This window comes from Bactrocera tryoni, chromosome 2, assembly GCF_016617805.1.
Source record: "Bactrocera tryoni isolate S06 chromosome 2, CSIRO_BtryS06_freeze2, whole genome shotgun sequence".
Classification (NCBI taxonomy): Eukaryota; Metazoa; Arthropoda; class Insecta; order Diptera; family Tephritidae; genus Bactrocera; species Bactrocera tryoni.
The window spans coordinates 66,761,670-66,781,047 of record NC_052500.1 but is presented as its reverse complement, the minus strand read 5'-3'; the positions used below and the strand labels follow the sequence as shown (position 1 = coordinate 66,781,047).

Here is a 19,378-nt window from a genome sequence, read left to right as displayed (position 1 = left end):
AAAATTTAGTAACTTGTAGCAAACTAGTTCATTCTGAAGTGTAATGAGACCAATTAAAAATTTTTTAAAAATTTCAAAGAAAAAAGTATTAGTAAACTGCTTAAGCTAGTGTTTTTGGACTAGTTACAAACTAGTTCAATATGAAGTACACTGCGACCAGTTAATAAACAACGAAAATTAGAATGAAAATAGTTCAATAGTGCAGAAAAAAATATTCGGCGACTAGTTGCAAACTAGTTCAATATGAACTACATTGCGTCCAGTTGGTAAATTCCGAAAATTACAATGAAAACTGCTCAAGCACGGTAAAAATATATATTAAGTGACTAGTTGCAAACTAATTCAGTATGAGTTGCACAGCGTCCAGTTGAGAAAATACTGAAATTACGATGAGATTAGCTGAAATATGCGAACAAGAGTACTTTGTCACCGGTTATGGTTTAGTTTAATGAGAAATGGCATGAGATCGGGTAGAAATTTTAACAAATTTAAATTTGAAGCATTAGCCCTCTTTAATAATATATGTATATGTATATATGCATAATATGTGTATGTAGATTTAAAAATTTCTCTAAAATGTTAACAAGAAAACATTAACATTAAGCAACTAGTCCGTAACCAGTTCAATGTTAAGTGGTATAATACCAGCTGACAATGGGCTAACAAATTAAAAGATGCGGCGACTAACGAAAGTACCCAAAATGGTGATCTAGTAACAGATGTTCAGAGCATTCTGAAGTTATGGAGGGAACACTTCTCCAGCATGCTGAACGGCAGTGAAAGTGTAAGATCTGGAGATGGTAAACCTGATTCCACAATCGATAACGATGGACTAGATGTTCCATTGCCTGATTATGATCGAATAGCAAATCTCTCAATATTTCGTCAATGATTCGCTTGTTTTTTTTACTGGGTTACTACACGTTTTCGTATGTATTTACCACACATATTGCGGTAAACTTATGTGCAGCATGATTGACCTGTGTTAAAGGATAAAGAAATTTCAAAGCCTAAGAAAAAAAATTGCGTTTGTAAATAGGTTTCTTATTTGGTATTTTCATTGTGTTTTTATTTGTTTTCACCGCAAGCCTGTTTATCGAAACTTTAGACAACTGTTTTGTTTTCTTGCATTATTTAGCTACAAACTTCTTGAGAATAATTTACAAATAAGGTTAACAAGCGAAGAAATCAAACCACTGGAAGATAAGAAGAGGATAAAACACCAAAATTGCGAACGAACGAAATCTTGTTACGAGAATTTTTCGATTGTGTGGTGTTTGTGGAATTTCTAAAACTCATAATCTACTACAAAGTAAATTTGAATTTCAGGATTAGTTCTACTAGGTCCTACTTGGTGACTGGTATTACTATTGGTGCCAATCTAGACGAAAGGTAGTGCAACTTCGAATTTTTCGACGGATATGTGAGAGCTAAGGTACAGAAGGTTTGTCATTTTGCCATCATTTAACAACAGATCAAATCGCTAGGCCACATTAGGTATGTATGAAAGTGATTCTGTTATAAAGCCAGATAGTTCTATCATTTGGCTGTTTGTGCTGACGAGTTCGCCAACAAAAACGATGCTCATCTCTAGTAATTCCTTAGCTCCTAGCAGTTTGCATGACCAAACATAATACTACATAACGGAAAATACAATCAATCTGTTTGGTGAGTGATCATTATCCCTCACTTTTTTATTGGGACCTCTTGCCTCTATTGAGTTAACTTTGGATATTTATTTATATTTATTTGGATATCAAATTTCAGACTTATGTTATGTTGACTCTTACAGAACTTAGTACCGATTTTCGGTCGTATTTTGAAGTTAAGTAACAACACTTCTCAGTTTTATTTTACGTTTTTTCAAAACTTAGTAGCGATCTTAAATCATACTGAGAATAACTTTACACATCATAGGTTAGGTTAGGTTAGTAGGTAGGCTAATAAGCCACGCTTAAGCCAGTTTTGGACCTTTGCGATGCCAGATGGAGTTCAGTTACTAGGTTCACGAAATGTAGTCATCCTTTTGAAATACATCTTAATCAAATTCATGTAAATATATTTTCTTTGTTTTCCTTTCCTTGCTTTATTTTTTTCTTAATACCATAATTTCGTAATTTTCCTTTCGACATCGGAATTAGAAAGCTTCTTGATGGTTTTTGTCGTTTTTTATCTTCACTGCGTCGCGGCTTTGTCGGTTATTCCAACAGTTTTGTCGGTCCCAACAAAGTCGATCAGTATCAAACCGTTACCGGATATTTTGTCGTGGAATTTTTGACTCTCCCATCGGACTGGGCTGCCAAAAAATTTGCTTAATTTGCTTACTTCGCACAAGGACGCATATCGAATTCAACTTTGACAACTCTTAAGTTTTTGGAAGACGTTAGTTCACCTGGAGCTATACGGAGTAGTATTTCATCCGGTGTAAGCATTGAGGAGAGCTGACTATTTGACGCCATGCCGAAATTTGATATCCCAGCGAGACTCAAACGGTTATGCAGAATGACGTTAAGCATAGCCAACACCTCCGTCGAAATCGAGAAGGACTTCTTCGAGCCGTTCAATAGTAGACGAAGCTTTAGGCAGGGTGCCTTCTTCAATATAATGCTAGAAAAGAGACACGTGCCGCTAATCTGAACCACAGTGGCACTACCTACTCTAAAAGTACAATGCAACTGGGGTACGCAGATGATATTGAGATCGTAGGCTTTAAAAAGAGAACTGTCAATATAGACTTTTCCACCCTACAAAAAACAACGAAAGTGGTTGGTCTTGTGGCGAACGAAGTCAAGGCCTGGCGGGTCTTGGCGAATATAAATTTAAAAGGGAGAAGGAGTTTTATGTCTCGGAACCTACAAAAAGAAACGAAAGAGGTTTGGTCTTGTGGTAAACGAGGACAAGACAAAGTACTGATACGTCGAGGCTACACACAAAAATCCCTCGCTTTTCGGGAAATGTGTCACTGTTAAATCTAAGCCTGGATATCAAACGCAGTACACTATGCCTCTACTATTTTGTGAAAGGTAGGCAACTGAGACGTAGGTCCCGCACGAGCATTCAGTATAATTCTTTTTTTGGAGCTGCCCACGTGAGCAACGAATATCGAAGAAGATGGATGGTTAAGCGAATGCGCTGGTTAGGCCATGTCGTTCGCATTTAAGATGATGCTGAAGCGAAAAGCTCCTGGGCTCGATATCCATGGGTGGACAACGGGGCGTTAAAGCATCCAATAGAAGGGCCAATTGCTTAGCGACCTGTCTCCACTGGGAATGTATAACTGCAATGACCTCGTAAAGGGAAGAACCCACTGAAGAAGTTTTTCATGGAGTTTAGGTTAGGTTAGATGGCTGATCAAAGATCACAAGTGAACTTACTATATGTAGTTCTTTGTGAAGCCTTAGAAAAGAAGAAATCCTGTGTTTGAACACAGGCGTTAAATTTCCATTCCCGTCAGCTCGGTGGGATGTCTGAAGGTAGGCGCACCCAAGTGTTTAAATCTTGACCTTCCAAACTCGCGACAGTCCAGAAGGAAGTGTTGAGTTGTTTCCACCTCATTCTCTTCTATACAGCTTCCGCAGATGGCGTCTGGTAGGATTTCCAGCCTTGCTGCGTGGACCCACAACTAGAGAAAGGCTAGCCTTACTGTGGGCAAAGAGATCACTAGATCTCTTGCGATTGATCTTGGATCAAAAGCCATTTACGACAGCGCATGTAGCGATGGTGACCCAGCGCAAGCCAAACTTTTGCCAAAGATTCCTCTACAGCAGTACAAGTCAATTGATGTATTTTTGCTCTCTCTCAACTTTTTTAACCAGGTGAACAAAATGCATATAAAAGGAGAGAGAACACCACCACGTGGGGCTCCCCAACTCGAATTTCGTCTAGCACGTGTGTTCTCCCATTCCGTTTCAATCACTTTGTCTCTCAGAAGACTGAAAATGAGATGTTTGAGGTTTGATTCAACCCCAAGACCGTTCAGAACAGTTACAACTGCTTCCGGCAGGACGTAATTAAAAGCTCCCCCTATATAAGGAAAGGTCCCAACAGCAAATTCAAGCCATGACACGTTAGTAAGCAGACAGTATCCACTGACTTGCCTTTGCAATAAGCATGTTGGGCTCCTGATAAATGATCCCTCGTAATGCGCCTCCTTATGTATCAGTTCATCAGTCTTCCCAGAGATTTTAGTAAGAACGAGGAGAGACATGGACTTTATTTTGGCCAAAATATATATGAGTAACGCTTACTTTGAGCCTGAAATAAGCGCCGAAACATATTACCCGGAAGATTGTCTTCAAGAACCGCATCTCAATGACTTCGTTTGTCACATATTAAAAGTTCTATAAACGACTTTTATTTTATTTATTTTTCACACTATTTAAACCACAATATTTTTACCGAATTTTGTAGTCTCTTCAGGTCTTTGTTCACCATTTTAAAGCTGGTTAAGCAAAAATAATTGCAAAGAGGTCTTTATTTTCAACAAATAAATAAATAAAATATAAATAAGCTGTTACGTGTAAAAGCATGGCGCACAACTGACCAGCGGGTAGTAACAAGTTTATCAGGCAAATAAGTCAGAAAACAAAGGCGCCGTGATACATATGTATATACAAACACACGTACGTACATATGTATGCAGAAAGTTAACATTTACAGCCAACAATTAAGTTTAAAACCACAAAATGGAAAATAGCTGGCGCAGAGCATATATATGTATATAGTCAAGCAATCAGTTGGTCATTGAAGTGAAAATGCAAATACTTTATATGGAAATTAAGACAAAGACAATAAACAATACGGAGGGAACAACAACAGCAAGTAATGTAAGTAAAAAATAGAATGGAATTGCTCGGTGCAAATTGGTTTGTAAATTGCGAAAAATAAAAATGCACGAGAAAACATAAAGCTTATGTCAAGGATAATTCAATGGCCACAAAAGAAATTGCGAGTGGCCGAAGTACCAAGCCAGTTACAAGCGCACAAATGAAGCATATGCACAGGCGTATGCATAAGTCTGTTAAGCCGGTTATTGTGCAAAGTGTGTAAATTTTCTTTACATTTCTCGTGAAAATTAACAGGAGAAAATTATATTTGCATTATCTGTAAAAAGTTGGCGTATATGGTAAGTATTTATGTGGGTATATATGTGTAGTAAATTTGCTGGTGTATGTAGAGAAATAATAGTGGTTGTTCTCGCGAATATAAATCAAGGTAAAGAAAACAGTCATGCCAAGGACAGCAAGGAGATTTTTTTTAAATAAGAAAATTTTCAAGCGCGTTAAACGTTTCACTAAAAATAATATATGATAAGGACTTAAAAGTGGAGTACAACTGCTTCAGTTTTTGAAGGAAGAAATAATGGAGAGATCGTTTCTCATAAACAATTGAAAAACCTTTCTTCAATAAATCAAATAAAAGCAGTAGATAACAAGAAAAAACATTCACTTCGGCTGCACCGAAGCGTAAATACACGACACAGTATCATTTTTATAGCATGAGAATAAAAAAAATTTCTTTCTTGTTTTTGAACAGTCAGGTTCGTATAGTAGCTATTAGTAGTAAACGTTCGATTTGAACAAATTTCTGGGAGATTGTAGGGTTACCATGAACAATAATATATGTTAAATTATTTAAAGATAATTTATCAAATAAAAAATTTTTCCAAACAAGAACTAGATATTGAACGGTCAGTTTATATTATTTTTAGATATTATAGCATTACCTCACAACGATTCAAGCCAAATCTCGTGAATATATTTCATCAAATCAGTTTTCTATACAAGAACTTGATTTGGAATGGCCAGTTTGTATGGCAGCTATATGCTATAGTGTTACAATCTGAATGATTTCTTCTGAAATTGTATTTCTGTCTTAAAAAATATTTCGAGCCAAATTTCGTAAAGATATCTTGCTAAATAAAAAAGTTTTTCATATAAAAACTTTATTTTTATCATTCAGTTTGTACGACAGCTATATGCTATAGTGATCCTATCTGAACAATTTCTCGGAAGATTGCACCATTTCTTTAAAGAAAAAAATTAAGCCACATTTCTGGAAGATATCTTATCAAATGAAAAAGTTTTCCATACAAGCATTTTATTCCAATCGTGCAGTTTGTATGACAGCTATATGCTGTAGTGGTCCATTATCGGTCATTTTAAAAAATGAGCAGCTTCTTGGGTAAAAAATGGCGTTTGCAAAATTTCCAATCGATATCTCAAAAACTGAGAGACTATTTCTCGTAAGTATAAACCAACAGAAGGCTGTTTCTAAGTTGACTTAGCTCAACAGGCTGATCATTTATATATATAAATGTGTATATTTTACAAGGTCTCCGATAGTTCAAGTATATAATAAGCAATATGTTTTTTATCCAAATACAGGAATTTTTGTCAAATGAGGAAGTGAACAATGTATTGCTATCTCATGCATAGCGTTGTAACAAATCGTTGCCTACATTTGGGCTAATGTTGAATAATCGAGATGACAAGAACAGAGTGCTAGCAAAATTTATAAAGATATCTCATGTACTTAACATACACGAGTGAGAGAATAAAGTATTCAGCAGAGTATCAACATGTTCGGGTTATGGATATATTGGAAATGGCCATATTAATGGGTTGTCTAATAAGTTTTGCGGTATTTGTATTGATTTTTTTTTATTGAAATTGAAATGAATTTTTGATGACTCATGCCCAGCTCTTGACCGATGCTACGGCTGCTACTATGCCGGTCTCTTTCGACCAATTGAGCGATTTTATCGCAATTTTCGATGATAGGCCTTCCGGAGCGTGGCACATCTTCGACCACCTCTACACCAGAACGAAAACGTTGAAACCATCGTTGTGCGGTGGAAATGGAAACTGTATTGGGTCCATAAACTGCACACATTTTATTGGCGGCTTGAGATGCATTTTTGCCTTTATCGTAGTAGTACTGTAAAATATGCCGTATTTTCTCTTTATTTTGCTCCATGTTTGCGACGCTATAGCTCACGAACGACCTAAAAGAAACGACAATCAATCAAACACGTGTTAGCGCGTGAAATGAGCTTTCCAAAAAGGTATAGCATGACCCGATGCGACGAATAAAACTAGAACTACGCGATTTCGGCGCCAACTAGCGAAAATACCGCAAGACTTTTTTGACAACCTAATATAATGATTGAAAAAATATTTAGTACAAATCATTAATTTCCGTACATTTCTTAATCGAGAACTTCAGCTTTCTGGACTTACTGTGATCTACAGGTTCATTTAACATGACTTGCCTATGGGACCACTGTCTTCTAAAAATAGTGCTTGCTATACTGCACATAGTTCTTGCTTTCGAAACCACTTTGTACTAGGCCTAAGATTGCCACAGTCTTTTACTTATATGTCAGCATCCAAACTTATCACCTATTTTTCAAATTAATTTTCAAAAATAAAATACACGACCCCTACTTTTAGTAAGTAGAATGGTAAACGTAAGCTATTAAGTTTCCTCCCAGAATTTATTGTCGGTAATAAAGGAAACGTTGCCTACTATACATTTACGTTTTCACGAAAAATGTGAACATTTCCAGCTTTCATTTAGTAGTTGGAAACATAAAAGTAAAGTTATTATACGAAAGAAAAATCGTTGCCTACATTTAGGATACAATTATTACTTAAATCATCTATCTACTCCAAGAGAAGAAACCTTTGGTATTTTGCTGATATTTTTAAAACCCATTCTTTAGTTGCTGGAATTCTGAAAGCAAGCTAATAACTTTCTCTACTATAATTTATTTTCGGTCATAAAAAAAACGTTGCCTACATTTAGGATTTCAAAAGAACATCGAGCATTCATGTACTAATTGGAAACCTAAAAGTAAGCAAGCAAGTTTCTCTTTTAGAAGAAAGGATTGCCTACATTTAAGATGGAAACAACGGGAAATCTTTGATATTTTCCTAATATTCTCCGTACCTGCATTCAATAATATTTGTAAATATCCATTATTTTGGGATCTCTTTGATCTTTTTAATAGAAAACGCACTTCGGTTGTTGAAACCCTTTTTACTTCCCTAATATTTCGCCAAAGTTTCACGCACTTCGAAGATTACTTTTGTACTTTATACATTTAAAAAAAAATATACTTAATTAAAATTTAAAAATATATGTAGCCTCATTACCTTAAATGAATGCTTTTCGCTCTATCTGTAACTTAATTAAGGCAATCATTTCGTTGGTATTTTAAATAAAACTTTATTTGCGTTGAATAATTGCTGCTTTAATGATGTACAAGAACATTGTGAATGTGTAAATAAATGGAGCAGATAATATTCCAACGATATCGTTCAACGTACGAGTATATTTGTGGAAAAGAAATTAAGGTTATTAAAAAAGTTTGTATCGAACAATTACGCATTTAATGAATGAACAATGATAAAATGAGACTCATGTTTGTATGAGTACGTGTGTGTCGGAGTGTGAGTGATTGAGTGCGCACTAATGATGAGAGAAAGGATGTGAGTACTATGAGCTAAAGGAGGTGGAGAATTGAGAATACTATGAGGTAAGGGAGGTGGCTAATTGAGAGTGCTTTAGAGAGTTATGGTGAAAATCGGGAAGAAAGAAAAATACTTCTCAAAAATAGCATTAAAAACGAAATGAATCAAAAAAGTAAATGAAAAAGAAGGACTTAAAACCACTAATGATGTAAAAAAATAATAAAACTAGAAGGTCGAAGAAAATATCAAGAAAAACGTAAATTATGAGAAAACAGCAATCAAGCAAGAGTCGCTATATGCTCTACAGAGCATGATATGTTGTTTACGTAATAGTAGGGTTGCGCTCTGTAAAATGATAAGGGGCTCCTCACTTCACCCGTCGATTCGTCAACGGATATATAGAGGTATGGGAAGAGGTTAGAATGATTGCAATGCCATAAATCCAACGTTATTTAAAAACTCGTTATTTTACTACAAGAGCAATAAGAATATAGTATAAGCTTTAAAAACATGTTTGGAAAGTGTGCCTAACTCTGCTTTTTAATTGGATCATTTTACATACCTCATAAATTTTATAAAAATTCATTACTTTTAGGATTTGGGGAACAGAAAATTGTACACTGCAATCCTAAATGTAGGCAATAGATAAAGTTGTTTTCATGTAATATTACAGGCGATGAGTTTCGATAGCGATATCTACGCATATTTGGTGTAAATATTTTACCAGACCCGGGTGTCTTAGAGAAGTAGAGGTCTAATGGAAAGTCTTGTGGTCCATAAAGATTTAATTTTTTTTTTGTTATTAATTTGCAATTTTTTTTGGACGTATGTTGTTAAAGAGGAGTGTGAAGTGGAAATATCCAGGCACTTGCTACTTCATTGTCCAGCGTATGCAAGGCTGAAGTTGAAACATCTAGGCAGTCTCACCTTCAGTAAACCAGGAGACATAGACTAAACTGGCATTAGCCGCCTCAACAAATATGTGATAGGCATTTTGTCGACATGTGAGACTCTTGTGTTTAATTATACAGGAGTTCTACGAAAACAGATATTTTTGGACATGCTCGTGCCAATTTCGATCCCACATTCATGGAGAACATAATAACTGCCGATGAAAAATGGGTTTCTGAGTTTGACATGCAAACAAGTTAACAATCAACGGAATGAAGGGAAAAAAACAAGCCGAAACCAAAAAAAATAAGCACGCCAAAGCCGCTCAAAGATCAAGGGATGCTCTTTGTTTTTTTTCGATATTCGTGGTTTGGTTCGTCATGAATTCGTTTCGAAGGGGCAGACGGTCAATAAGGAGTTCTAGTTGACCGTTTTGACACGTTTGCGTGAGAGCAACCTTCGAAAATGGCCGGAATTGTGGAATAACAGTTCATAGTTCATCGCATCGATAGGCAATTTAAAGCTAAAAACGCAATGAATACCATCGATCAACCACCGTATTCACCAGATTTGGCTCCGTGTGATTTTGTGTTGTTCCCCAAACTGAACTTGCCGCTCAGTGGAACGCGTTTAAAATCGATTTGGAGAGATAAAACAATTTTCGTTGAAGGAGCTGAAGGCCATCCCAAAAAGTGTTTATGAAAAGAGTTTCGAGGAAAATTTTTGGCATTAGTGTATTACACATGGTGTAATAACTTTGAAGGCAACAAAATAAAAATTTATGATCAATTAAATATTTTGAGTTTTATTTACAACTTCAGGGTACTTTTTTGACGCAATGTATGTGAATTCTAAGATTAATTTGAATCTACAGGTACTCTTAACATATACCTGGGAATACTGCGATTCTAAATAACCGGATGTATTGCAAAAGATAACTTCCCCTGGAGCAAACGAGTGATTTAAGCTCAAGAGGAAAAGCCTATATGAATTACATTTTATTGCTTAAAAGTTATTAATGCTGCATGGCTGTCACTCCATGAGGATTTTACCGACACATGCGCCTATATGCTTACACTTGACCTATGTAAATACATATTCAGCAATTTGCTCTCTTTCAACAATTATACAATCACTTCCGTTTCAATGCATTTTTAATTAAATTCAATTTGCCAAAGACAAATTCGACAATAATCCGCCACCATACTGCATAACAAATGCAAGAGTTAATGCAGTTAAAGCAACAAAGTGACACAAGGACAAGAGAATTGATGATGCTGTTGTTTTTGTTGTTGCTGCTGCTGCTGCTGCTGTTAATGAAGGCTTATTCCCATATCCGTGAATAAGGATGCGGAAACGGAAGAGCGCAGCGTTGAACGACAATCTTTGTGTTGCATACAAAAGGCTAATCAAAAGTGCAGACCATTTGGGTATAAGCGAAGCCGAGCACTAACTGTACAACTACAAAAAGTACGCTCGAACGGGCTGTGGGCATATGCGCTTTTAGGTATGCATGGCATTTTGGGCAACTACCTCGGCGCATACTTATAAGTGATATATAGATTATGCATACGAGCGTTAGTTAAAGTGGGCACTTTAGACAAGCTTGCAGATTTATCCACTTAGTAGCTGAACGTGGATGTAAATATACATACATATATGTACATATGTAAGTACATACATACGTGACACTATCTATGTGGCAACGACATAGTGAGCATTAACACGTGCAAGATAATACTGCTGACAGCGAGTGCATAAAACAAACGAGCGGGCATGCAGATTAGCGGAAATAGTGAAGAGTTAAGTACGGTGGACTCTCAGTGGGTGTGTTGCTCGTGTAACAAATTTCACGCTGTAGCATTCTGCTGCTGTTCTAGAGCCACACGTGTTTGCTGTCAGCTCTAAAATGCAGATAAGGCAAATACTGTGATGAAAATTTGCTAAAACACGTAATTTTATTTATACAAATAGGCAGCGAATGTACGGAATACAATGTTGAACCACTATTTACTTTTCGGGATTACGGGATTTTAAGTAAAATATTTCGGGATTTCAAAAATTTCAGATAAATACTGGAATGTAATTCATATGCGAATTTATTATTATTAATATTGCATTTTTCATTTAATTTTTAATGATTTCTGGATCTAAAAATTTGTAGTACGAGATCCTGAAAATTTACATTCTCAAACAATTTTCTATTGGAGTTTGTCCTCAAAATTGCATTAATATTGTATTCTTCAAGCGATTACTTATAAAACAGTGTTTTACAACTGTCGGAATTAAAAAATTTATAGTACGGGATCCCGAAAATTTATATCCTCAAATTTTTTTTTAGATATTCACTTTAAACTTGCATTAATATTACATTATTCAATATATTCTTTTATGTTTAATAATTTTTGCGTTTTAAAACATTTAAGTTCGGGATCCCGAAAATTTATATTCTCAGAGAATTTTCTTCTCGAGATTCACCATAAAGCTGCATTTATATTGCATTCTCAACCGATTACTATTTTATATGTTTAATAATTTTCGGGTTTAAAAAAATTTAAGTTCGGGATCCCGAAAATGTATATTCTCAGACAATTTTCTTCTCGAGATTCACCTTAAAACTGCATTAATATTGCATTCTCAACGGATTATTATTTTATATGTTTAATAATTTTCGGATTTCAAAAAAATTTAAGTTAGGAATCCCGAAAATATATTCTCATAAAAATTTATGTTTCCGCTTGGCCCATAAACTGCATCCACGTTGTTCAGATTGCTCTTTTATATGTCGTGTGATTTTCTGGATTTAAAATTTGAAGTTCGAAATTCTAAAAAAAATTTGAACAAGCCCGATAATTTTTAAAAATTAATAATGATAATAATTTTTAATAATACCGTATTTATTCCGAAAAATCATTTCTAGTATACATATAAGTTACAATTTAATATTTCGGGATCCGAAATTCGCCGGCAAAATATTATTACAAAAGCTTATTAATAAGACTCATACACCTACTACCAGTAGTATTGGTCTCCGGTAATCTTTCATATTTTACCATTTGAATATTTGAAGGTTGGGATCCCGAAAAAATGTTATTAATATTAAAAGAACTCATTCATTTACCACGAAAACTCTTCGTATCTTCTTTCCGATATAAATTTATGGCACAACCATTTTCTTCCCACTTTGAACTCAAAAACTCCACGTATCCTGTGCTCATTTCAACAAGCAATCTTACTATTTTTCTCCACTGCTGTCCCACTCGTTATGCCTTCTGTAGATTAGCAGAAGCATTTTAATTTTGGTTGTTTGCACAAAATTATTAGAGTGCAGCTGTTTCCACATGTGCCTTAGTAGCTCACACACACACGAGAATATCACCCGATGATTTGAAAATTAAATATTTTTGGCAATCACACTTAAGCAATTATGAATGCAAACACATGTAGTGTCAGCATACTTTGTATTACATAAGTAAGTGCAGGGATTACACAAACGATTTCCTTCATGCCGACATCATATGCTTTCAGTTGAGGATTTGGCTTAGATAAATACAAAGTAAGCGATATGTAAACTAGCAAATTTTGGTAATTAGAAGTGAAGTGGTAAGATAAGTGTATTATTAATGGGGGTTCAGTGAAATTATGATTGTGTACAACAAAGTTAACAGTTGCACTAAAGCCGAGATTGTAGAAATAATTGTATAGTAGTTAGTTCAAGGAAGCGATGAACAAAACATATGCTGAAATGAGAGCTAAGGTTTATCGTTCAGAGACAACTGTGGTCTCGCATATATTTATTAATATTAATCATCAAATCAGTTGTTTCAAAGTTAGTCGATTTACAGGGTATATCTCTCTAACTAAATACCATTTTATTAAGAGATTGGAGAAAGAGATTACATACCATTTATACAAAAACACTAACAGATGGTCCACAACACAATGAAATTGATTACTATAATTCTTAATTTGAGTAAACCAGATCAATGAATTATTACGCCAATCCGACAGGGAGTACTTTAAAGCTATCTGCTCGACTTCGCTGTCTCTTGTTGAGAGAAAAATCTTAATCGTCTATACCAGCTCTTATTGAGGACCCTTGATATCGCATATCGCATTTCCCAATTCAATGCCTGCTTCCTAACCATCACACTTTCGAGCTCTTTTAAATATTATAGATCAAAACTATGCCGGAAAGAGGTCTTTAAATGTATGGCTTTCGAACCTCTGCGAATATGAAATTTTTGTAGTAGTGCCATTGTCTAGAAGTGGGGTTCGCATATAGTATATTGGCTCAACACAAGTGTCATCCGTCCCAATGATTTGCTGAAAGGTACTAACTAATAAAAAGTGCCGCAATGAAACAGCGGACCTGGTTTTATGGGGTAAACAGACGCTATAAAAACTACCTCAACAAAGGCTGTAGAGATCATCCGCGATATCCGCGATATCAAAAGAAGTGCGATGAAATGAAAGTCTGTCGAGAGTTTTATGGCATTAGAGCGAGGTTCAACGTCACTACGCGCAGTGTATAATAATCGATATTCTTGCTGAACTCGGGCTAGCGGCAATACGACCAAAAAACGGTTTCAATGGTAAGTTAAACACAACGTTCTTCTTTCCCAGTAGAGAAGAATAGACTAGTGGTTTTGTGATGAACAGTTCCAATGGTGAAATTTATGTTTTGATCGTTGGATCAAAGGGTGAAAGAAGATCAGGAGCAAGTTTCTACTGTAGTAATACACAGAATGTAGCTTCAAACGAAATCGTTTTTTAGGCCGTAATTGTTTACATAACAATAATTGAGCTTCTGTTCTAACCAGCAAATTTAACAACTTTCTAGTGGATAGCTAAGTTGCAATTGAGACTAACCGCGGCTCCTACGCTAAGTGTCCCTGCGTTGGGTAATACGAGTAGGCAATAACTAGACATTCAGTGAAATGCGCGGTAAAAAATTATCTGGGTACATAGTCATACAAGAGTAGGAGGAAATGAAAAGGCAGCCGAGTTGGTCAGCTGGGGACAGCTTCGGAATGCAATTGTTTGTCCCAAACTGCTCTAGACCATTCAGTCCTTTCAAGGGTTAATTGAAGCAATTGTCTCTAGAGAAATACCGATTGGTCTTGGAAAACTAGCAACCAGGGCATACCAGAAAATCACATCGACGTAGTGTTGATGGCGGTCAGGCCAAATAGATTATACTTTCAGTTAGTATGAAAGTAAGTTACATTATATGGATCATCACAGAGCTTCGAGTTTGTAGATCACAACTTCAGAAACTTGGTAAAGTGCAGCAGAACACGACGCATGCGCGAAGGATGATGAGTCGTAAGAACATTACCTTTTAGCGGGTTGAGACGGCATATCTTCCACGGCTCGAAATGTTCCAACTTAAAATACATTGGTAAGTTGGAGATGATAAATTTCAGTTATGTCATCCAATCCACTGTAGTGCTGAATAAGGCTAAATAGCTCATAAAGTCAGGTGTTCCCGGGCCTGCTTTTTAACGAGTAAATCAAGCTAAAGTAAGTGAACTATCTAATAGCTGTCGTAGCCCTTACAAAAATGATTAGAGCATGACAAACCACGCCACTAATGAAAAGTTGAAAAGGGTCTTTGCAGTATAGTAAACAAGTTCAGGGGTTTCCAATAAGAGTGATAAGATTTCTAAAAAAAAAAAAAAACACAAATTGTTGAGGAAATTCAAATGTTTTTTATGTTTTTTAATGTTAAGTACAGCCGATGCAATTAAATTCTGAATATAACATCATTCAAATGGCCTCCACGATTTTCGTTGAAAAGATCCGTGAAAAGAGGATCGACACACATCATCTCTTCGTCGATTTCAAAGCTGCCTTTCCTTTTGCAGCACGAAAAGGAGCTGCCTTAATGCCGCGATGTCTGAATTAGGTATCCCCGCAAAACTAATACGGCTGCGTAGGCTGACGTTTAATGACACCAAAAGCTCCGTCAGGACCGAAAAGGACCCCTCTGAGCCATTGGATACCAAACGAGATTTCAGACAAGGCGACTCCCTATCGTGCGACTTTTTCAATCTGCTGCTGGAGAAAATAATTCGAGCTGAAGAACTGATTCGAGCAGGTACAATTTTTTATAAGAGTGTACAGCTGCTGGCGTATGTCGATGATATTGATATCATCTGTCTCAACACCCGCGCCGTTAGTTGTGCTTTCTCCAGATTGGACTAGGAAGCAAAGCAAATGGGTCTGGCAGTGAACCAGGCAAGACGAAATATATCCTGTCATCAAACAAACAGTCGTCGCACTCGCGACTTGACTTTCACGTCACTTTTGACAGTCATAACTTCGAAGTTGTAGATAATGTCGTCTATCTTCGAAGCAGTATTAACAGCAAAAACAATGTCAACCTCTAAATCTACTTAGAAATCATATAAAACCCGGTATACTCTTTTACAACTTTTAAATTTGAGGAATAAATAATAAAAATTTCTTGAGCAATTTTGCGGTCAATAAAATTAGAACACTTTAAGCTCATAATTCTTTAAACTATACATATATTTTTCAACCGTACAATAATAACTAATTCACATATTATACTTTTTATATGAAATTTTGTGTTCCTTAACAGCTAAGACTACGCTTAAACCTGCACTTACAACTGTTATTACATTCAAGCAATATTTTCTTGTGGCACTTGAACATTTTAGAAAACTGTAGTAACCTGAAAGTACCAACGAATGAATAAAAAAACTAAAGAAAAATACAAAACTGAAAGAAAATATTGCCAGGACGATGTAATAGTTTCATTTCTCGAGCAAACTGCGTTGACACCATGAATGCAATGGACGCAAGTTAAGCCAAGCATACAGAGGAGATAACTCGCTTATGAGTGGAAATAAACTTACACCAATACAATAAACTCGCTGGAACGACTCACTAACACACACACACATACACATAAACACACATTTATTTATGGTTAGTTACAGAGTTGCAGAGTTTATAAGTTCAACTGCTGTGCATACAGTGTTGCATATAAATACATATGCATGTATGTGTGTGTGTGAATGCATATGTGTGTCAGTTTGTAAAGTGTGAAATTTCTAAGCGAAAGGGACTTCATAAACCACTCTATACAGCAGCGACAGGATATTGCGACTGTATGCGCTAATCTCCACACATCCACTGGCGGACACAGCAATATACATATGTATATGTGTGTGTGCGCTTGTATGGGGCGAAAGGAAGCAATTAAAGTCAAATGTAAACTTAATTGAAAAGGTTGAATTGTACGGATGCACAAAGTGAAGCTTGTGTACGCGCTTACATACAGACGTACATACATACATACATACATACGTACATACATAAGTAACAAATGCATAACTGTATGTAAGCATGAATATGTGCAAGTAATATGTATGTGTGGCAGGTGTGTGTCCAAAGGCCGAGTGTCGAAAGTGTACACATACAAGGTGTACGCTTTCTTTATTATGATTTATTTCCGTTTATTTGATTATGAATGTGCGCTGAGGTGGTTAAGAGTAATTTGTGTTGAAAGCATTTAAGTTGCAGTGAATTAAGTCAAGTGCTGTTACATGACATGCATACATACAAACAGACATACAGACATACATACATATGCCAGACACATGTCAATGCAAGAAAGTAGAAGAAAATACTTGAAAATTGAGCACAAAAAATATTGAAATCGCTAATATTTCGATATTAAGCAGAGAACTTATGAGAATTATAGCATTTGGGATGATTAAAATTTAAGAAAAAATCGATTTTTGTTGCTTAGCATTAACGTTTGAAGTATGTTGGGTTAGGTTAGGTTCGTCTGGTAGCGCAATCTTGCGGGACAAGTCCACAAGAGATGCTCCATTGTTTCTCTCATGCCTTACTCTAGACATTTCCTGCAGTCTTCGTGATCCGTTAGCCCTATTCCGCGGACGTGTGTCAGTGACCAGTTATTATTCCGATCATGTACAATTCTAAATGTAAATTCTCCTACACACAGTAGTCGTTCCGAGGTCTATAGGTTCTTCGTTTAGTACCAGTTCAAGAGCAGCCCTTGGAGTTGGTCTTAAATCTGCCGTTATGCACAGCGCAACGAGCCTCTGAATTGGCTTCCGTTAGGCAGGTTTTCGTACGCCTGTCCACCATACTACTGCACCGTACAGCTGAATTGGTCCTACAATAGCTGTACATGAGAGAGGGAGAGAGCTGTACATGCGAGTTATGCTTTTATATTTTATGCTTTCTTGTGAACACAAGCCGTTCGGTTTTCTCCAAGTTCAACCCCATACTCGCTTGCGATGCCCAATTCTGGACTGTATTGAAAGTGGTGGTCATAAGACTGCTAATAGTCTGTATACATCTACCCGATATTAAGATGGCAATGTTGTCAGCTATGCTACTATCTTAAGGGCTTTGCCGACAAAGTCCCAAAGTAATGTTCATAGAAACGGAGATAGCACTCCAGCTTTCGGAGTATCTCTACAGACATCCTTGGTCATTCTAGCGTGGTTCCATTCTGCTCTTATCCTACTTGAGGTCAAGAGGCTTCTGATCCGACATTATATAGCAGGATAAACACCCATTGACTGGATATCAATCAGAATAGATTCCGTTGAGACGTTGTTGAATGCTCCAGAAATGTCCAGGAATAATCAAACATTTGAAGTAAGTCCGACAAATGCTTTCCGAGTTAGTCGATAATTAGCAAAGGGCATTCCAACGTACATAAATTGAGCGTAAAACTTCAAAAGCGTTAAATGCGCAGTGCGGGACAAGTTTACAAGAGATGCTCCATTGTTTCTTTGGTGCCTTATTGATCTGGAAGATGTACTTAGTTTTGGCCTCCATTTTAGTTGAGCGATTTCACCAAAGCTTAACACCCTCCAGTCGCTAGGCGGCACGTCCGGATTCTGTCGTTATAGTAGCCACAGAGCATGTTCTACGTTCGCCACGCGAGGCACCGATGGAATATTGCTGCGGTCCACCGCCTCTTGTCTCGCTTCTTACCACAAGTTTGCAAGCTTCTGACTACTTTACATAGTCATGTTAGCGTCGGGTCGCGGTTGCATTTCAAGATTTTAACTCCGCTAAGCCATCCTGCTCAATCAAATGACGGCATGGGTTAGCTTGGTTTGGCGTCCATTCTCGAGAAGAAGACTCCCAATAGTTTCATTTCACTATTTTCTACCGCTCCTATGGCATTTGTTCCAGCGGGTTACTGGGATCTAAGAGCGCGACGGTCAAGCGCCGTTTCGCAATCTAATTGGCTGATGCCGCTGCCTTGGATGTTGTCCGTTTGTCGTTCGCGTGCTTGACATCTAGCTTCTCTGCTACGTCCCGGCATTTCTTCCTATTCAAGGGAATAGGACGCTCTCCGTCAAACAATACCTCTTTCCAGCGATATGTTCCTCAATGCGATTGGCTTACAATGGATCCGAGGACTTATACCTTCTACGAGTAGCAAAGTGTGCTCGGCTGCTCTTCACCTCCTCTCTGGCCCAAGCCACCAGTTTCAATTCCTCTTACTTCAGGTTTCACTTTCCTTCGAGTCGGTTGCATATTCCGACCACCGTCTTGTACCTCACTTTTGCCTAAAACCCCTCCTAGCTTGGTTTCTTCCGGGACTCTCTCTTGTTGCCAGAGTTGGAACCCTCGGTCATCTGTTCAGGAGAGCGAAGAGGTTCAATCAAAAAAAAAACATGTTTTCGTCTTCATTTACATGTGTCAGATTCGGTAAGATTGAAGCTGTCAAACCACTTTTAAGCACAACCTTGCTGCATTATAAGTGAGAGACCTAAATCGTTTCTTAATCACCGATAATCTTCGAGACGAAACGTGTTACTAAAGATGCGAATTGAACTCACCGTTGCAACATCAACTCTTCTGCGTTATAAACTGCTTCTAGCAGTCAGAAAAGTAATATAGTCTTTGCTTGAGAAAGCTCCATTATATGGCTCTTCGAATGCTAGTATCGGCTAAACTGCGGATCGAGAACGATAGATGTC

At 36.9% G+C, this 19,378-nt stretch overlaps 1 protein-coding gene and 1 pseudogene across 2 annotated transcripts in view; both read right to left on the bottom strand.

Annotated features, from left to right (window-relative positions):
• Positions 1-19,378, bottom strand: part of LOC120769706 (tyrosine-protein phosphatase Lar) — a 940,463-nt gene that overhangs the window by 718,497 nt on the left and 202,588 nt on the right. The gene's annotated exons all lie outside the window — the stretch shown is intronic.
• Positions 18,415-19,033, bottom strand: LOC120768846 (annotated as a pseudogene).